This window comes from Lethenteron reissneri, chromosome 65, assembly GCF_015708825.2.
Source record: "Lethenteron reissneri isolate LAM-NWPU_2019-01 chromosome 65, ASM1570882v1, whole genome shotgun sequence".
Taxonomy (NCBI): Eukaryota; Metazoa; Chordata; class Hyperoartia; order Petromyzontiformes; family Petromyzontidae; genus Lethenteron; species Lethenteron reissneri.
Genome location: NC_083843.1, coordinates 2,366,248 through 2,372,247, shown reverse-complemented (window position 1 = coordinate 2,372,247; position 6,000 = coordinate 2,366,248).

Genomic DNA, 6,000 nt, shown 5'->3' with positions numbered 1-6,000 from the left:
TGATTATTAAATGGTCCTCGACCTCATTTCACCAACCCGGATTGTATTTTTATGCTTCTATTGTATGTTCATGAAAAATGCACTTGTGCATTTTCTTCAGTTAGGTTGCACGTTGATGAGCGTGCTGCTGACATCTTAAGGAGTCAAAATATAAGTAGCTTTACATTCCGGATTGAACTCCTGTAAATGCCCACTTTAGCACCTGGAGAATGCTTGAGAGACATAATAGTCAACACGCAGCCCGACCCAGATAACCACACGTGGGATATATGAATTTGATGGGGCGTAATTTACCTCATTCTTCCAGTAGACGATAACAAAAACTTCTGTAAATTCAGTAACATTTCAAAAATATCAGGCAGACTTCAAGAAATATCAGACAAGATGCATGGATAATTTGTATGTATGTAAACATTTTGTTGAACTATTTGAGGTTTTAGGCAGTCTCGATTACTTTGGAGATGATTGACTGTACCCTCATTTTGTCCCCCAATAGCCTGAAAAATGTCATGTGATTTGTTTGCTTTCGTTCAGAGTGTACAATGGAATGCTAACTCGTGCTACAACTATTTGCACTGTAGCTGTTCAAGAGATAAACACCCTTGTGCCAGTGTCTGCTTAATCATACCACTTCTAGTTGGTCGCAGGTATTTTTACCTTTAAGCTGGCTGTAAGTCCTCAAAGTAAAACAAAGCACTTAAATTACGTGTAGATTTAGAATTATTATTTGAGGATACAGCGTTGGCAGTTGTGCACAATCATAGATAACAAACCCTAAACACATTCCTCAATAACAGCCAGAAATAGAAAAAGCATAACTGGTGACGTTTCAGGCAATGGTTCTTCTTCAAAGAATATAAAAAATGGGTTTAATAAGAATGCCAATGATATGAACGTCACGCATTGTATGTATAGATGCATTTCCTTTTATGGCAGTGTTATTTATGAATGTGTTGATTTGTTTGAAACATGATGAAGAAGATTACAATTCGTAAAGCATAGCGATGGCAGTATAACGCTTACAAATTGCAAAGGCTTCACCACCATCTTAATTAGCATCACTCGGCGGAACCCACCTGTCTGGAAGCCTTTTGAGGGGGCGGGGGGGTGTTGTATATATGCCTTTTCCAAAAATGTATATTAAAAGTGAAATTGCCTATTTTTTACGTAATATATTTTCTTACATATATGTAGTGGCTTCACTGGAGAAACACAAGCGTGGTCAAATAATATCTCTCCAATGTGTTCACGGGTTGTATCACGTGTTGTGGAGACGCAGAACTAAATTCCCTATATCCACTGCGCCCACATTCGTTGTTGATGCCAGAGAGCGCACCACGACTCATCAGCGATGTCTCTTTTATGAATGGCCTCTACTCGAGGGCTTCTTTCTAATTCAGAAAACCCCCAATGGCGGGAAGCCAGAATATCAGAATATTATTTTCAGAATATGTATTTATACTGGAGGAGAAATCCGATTAGCTATAAAGCTTTTATTCACAGATGTCCAGTAGTGCGGGGTGGGCTGGGGAGCGGGTGAGGAAGGAGGGGGGAGGGAGAGAGGTGTGGGCTGGGAGAGGCGGTTGAGAATGCCTCGACTGAGCAATTGAGGGGTGATGTCACCGTGCCAGGGGCCGATAACCCAGAGAAGCTGAGCAACCATTGGAAGGACGTGATTAACCAGCGCAGCGACCAGCTCCACAACCTGGTCTGACCAGTCTTCCTCTCGCAGCACAGCAGCCAGCTCCGCAGCAGCTGGCCTCACAGTAGCGAGCTCCATAATAGGAGCGAGCTCCGCACCCTAACACGTTAGCACGGACAATCTTTTGGTTCGCTAACACAGCTGCTTTTGTCACACATGGACATGCAACCACCGGCATGACTGCATCGACTTGCTCGTCTTTCATTGACTTTAACATGATATTCTCATTAACTTTTCTCATTGACTTTAACATGCTATTCTTGGTTACACATAGACTGACATTAACTTCAATCTTGATTTGAAGCTTTCGGGACGGCAGGAATCCATACTCTTTGTTTCTTTCTTTGATTATTTCGGTAAAGTCACTTAAGTGATCATCATGAGGCCTCCTTTGCCAGTATCAAAATATACTAATAAGGTTTTTCCCCTTTTTTATGGCAACAAAACTGACACCTTTAGCAAGGAATCATGTTAACATTAACCACAATACTTGCAGTCAAATGCAAACAAAAAACAATACTATGATAATTTATGCATTATCCTTGAAACTGATTGGTCCACACCAGAGACAACTTTTCTTAGAGCCTAGTCTCATATGGTGTTCGACCAGATGACGTCAAAAGGCGCAAAGAAAGAACCAAATAGTATGCCATTAACTTGCTAATTTTTGTTTCTTTAAATTTTACATGCTTCTCTCATCAAAATACATATGCCAATAATACATGCTAATCTGAGCTCTTATGCACTAAGGAAGCTCATTAACTTTGCACTATAATCCAACATGCTAGTCTAAAGTTCATTTCCTTTAACATGCCACGCTATTTATTACCTTTACACTATAATACCCCAATAACACTACTTCAGCTACCTTTGTTCTCAAAAACTTTTATATACTCTTGCTGGTAACAGCTTCTCTTCACAAGGCAGCATACATCATGCTGCTCGCAGCAGACATCGCGGCTATCGCGATTTTCACCTGAAGACGGGCGCTTGTGTTGCGTTCGAAACGTCGTGATTTATTTTGTTTTACTTTAACGAAAGAACCAAAGAGTATGGATTCCTGCAGTCATGAAAGCTTAGAATCAAGATTACTACTAGAGTCAGTAGATACTACTGTAGAGTCAGTATATACTACTGTAGAGTCGGTTGATACTACTGTAGAGTCAGTTGATACTGCTATAGATCAGTAGTTTCTACTGTAGTGTCAGTAGTTACTACTGTAGAGTTAGTATATACTACTGTAGAGTCAGTAGATTCTACTGGAGAGTCACTAGATACTACTGTAGAGTCAGCGGATATTACTGGAGAGTCAGTAGCTACTACTGTAGAGTCAGTATATACTAATGTAGTGACACTAGATAATACTATAGAATCACTAAATCCTGCTTTAGAGTCAGTAGGTACTACTATAGAGAGTCACTAGATACTACTGATTCTATTGTATGTAGAGTAGGGTGTGTAGGTATATATGCCTACAAAATAAAAATTGGCTGGGGGGTGGGGGTATGAAGATGTTTTGAGAGAGGGGGACTTCTGCAAGCCTCTTATAATTTTGTTGACGCACAAATGGACAGACAAATCGAACGCCGGGTTTTCACTATAGCTTAGTATTTGTGTACATATGTTATGTTTTTAAGAGAAAACCTGTTTTGAAATATATTTTTCTCCCGGGCAAAGTCAGGTACTTCTTGCTAGTAAAGATAAGAATAAACCTTGCATGAGACAAGTACTCTATGCATCAGATTATGCAATGCACAAAAGCAGTCCAGAGTGTGCTTCTTTAGCCAGACTAAAACATGTTTGTGTCAATGTGGAAACGTAAAATAGAGTGCTGGTTATATCTGCTTTTACAATGAGCATGTTACTAGTTTCAAAAAGTCTCGTCATGCATTCCATTAGCACTCAACAGCATAACGCAACTGATCATTATTTAATATGCAATTTTATTGAGGGACTGCGTGTTGTGTTGGCGAGGTCTGGGAGTCTTTTTGCTGTTTTGCTGTCTTGCCCAAACTTGGTCATTTATGTACTTATGTAATTAAAATTTAGATATTTTATAAGTGACTTGATGAGCTTTCCTGTACTTTGTTTGCTGTTGTAACTTCCTGAATGGCCCCTACTGGACATCTGTGAAAAAGACCATTATAGGTCATCGGATTTCTCCACGATAAATAAAGATTATGATTCAATGATGAGAAAGGGCAACGGAGGTCCCATCCCGCCCCGGTTTCTAAGACAGCTCGAATTGGTTTGAGACGCCGTCACTTCATTCCCGTGGGGACTCGGGAGTCCGATCTCTACCCCTGAGCATCGCTACTCCTCAGCAGTCGACAGAGCAAACATTATCGAGTTTTCTTCAACACTGCCTGCCGCTAACGTGAACTAAAACCTCTAGGTCAGTGGTTCTGAACATTTACTGCAGCATTGCACCCCTTGTTTCTCAATCGTTAAACATATTATAATGTTAATAAATACTTAGATTTTATAAAACAAAGTAGTTGTACTAACGTGCCCGTGCTTAATTTGTGTTTCGATTATTTATTATGTAAAACAATCTGGCCATGTCTCGCACCCCCAGAAAGGGCATCTCGCACCCCCAGGGGGTTCGTGCAGCCCAGGGTAAGAGCCACTGCTCTAGTTTGAGATTTGTTTCCATGCAGAGCATAGGATTGTAAAGTCGAACCGGTCGGAGGGGTTTTAATTTGGTTGTGCGTGACAAAACAAATTTGAGTGACGATAGCGTAACCTTAAGAAAGCAAGACTGCTGTGTGATACTCAAAATGTGGTTGTTTTGATTACATTTAGTGAATGTGCTATTCAGAAAACCGTCTGATGACAAATTGTTCTTGGAGGATTGACATACTATAGACGAAGCTTAGGCATGTGTACGTCAAAAACATTTAGTTGAACACAACAGCATTATTCACTCCGATCGAGTACATATAATTATCTCTAGTAAAGTGAACAACATGTTATTTTACATATAACTTAAACATCATTGCAACATTAGTTTTAAACCTTCAGGGCGATGTATTTACACTAATTAGATAACACAACTGCTAATCCCGTTTATTGGATGTAAATTAGCATCTTGCGGATGGAGTGGTGGCCCAGTGGTACGCGCATTGCACTGCCAATCGGGCCACCTGAGATCAATATCTGGCCAAGTCTAACATCGTTCATCACTCACCCAAATTCAACACCCGCTTTGTTTATTTATGCTTTAATAATGTTTACAGTATTATCACAGACGACTGTGTGCAGGTTAACGCGTAATTTTTTTCACTGCCGCCTGTCATTCAAGGGCGGCTTTACAGGTTGATCTGCGAGTCTCGAATGGCTGAAGATGCCTGGGGCAATTCCGTTCAGCATTATTCCATTAAAACTCAGATAACACAGAAATACCGCACACTTGTTTTTATTAGGAAAATATATTACCTCGTCAAGCATTCTTTCCTTAGAAATAACGTTTAGTCTCTCAAATCAAGAGGAACTTTTGCCAGGCCAGTATAGTATCAAATAGGCATTTACTTATTTTGCTCATGGTAGTCAGCATATATTTTTTCTTCCAAATGGACTCTTTCAAGTTAAACCCTTGCCCCCAAAACTCGCTTTCCTCCTCCACCCAAGCAGCTGGGCTGTGAGCAGCTCAGCATCGTTGCCACTGCTCCTCACGTCCATTCTCATTGATGTATGCACACTCCTTCAATTATATATTTTAACTCGTGTGCCTAATTTTGGAGGTTTCTGTCACTCGTGGTTTCTTTGATAAAAAAGTATATATTCTCCATAATTGATATTTCTCCTATACTTTATATTATATTCAATGGGTGGGGAGCCATAGTTGCGAATTAATAAATGTATCCAAACTGTACCAGGATTGTTCACCCGACGCTGGGGGGACGAGCCTTCACCCTGCCACCAGATGTCCGCGCCGAGTGTCTCTCAACTCCGTTGTCTGTACTAGACGCAACTATTCAGAATCGTCTTCCTATAACATTCACAAGTTAAGAAGGGGGGAACAAACGGTTTGTTGACGTATTATTTTTTGTATTTATTACTTCATTTTCGTATGCTATTCGTTGCGCATAGTTGCACTTTATTTCGCTCAATCGGTGTTAGCCACTGAGGTTGTGCCGAGTTTCTTTTTCCATTCCTGTTTCCCCTCTACCAGTCCCGTGCTGCACTGATGACTCCTTTATCGAGGGCGATATTTGCAAGTAAAGTAAAGATTTATTGATTGACGAAAGAGGACAAATGCAAGTCTCTTCATGGCGAGTAAATGTTTTGTTATTTGG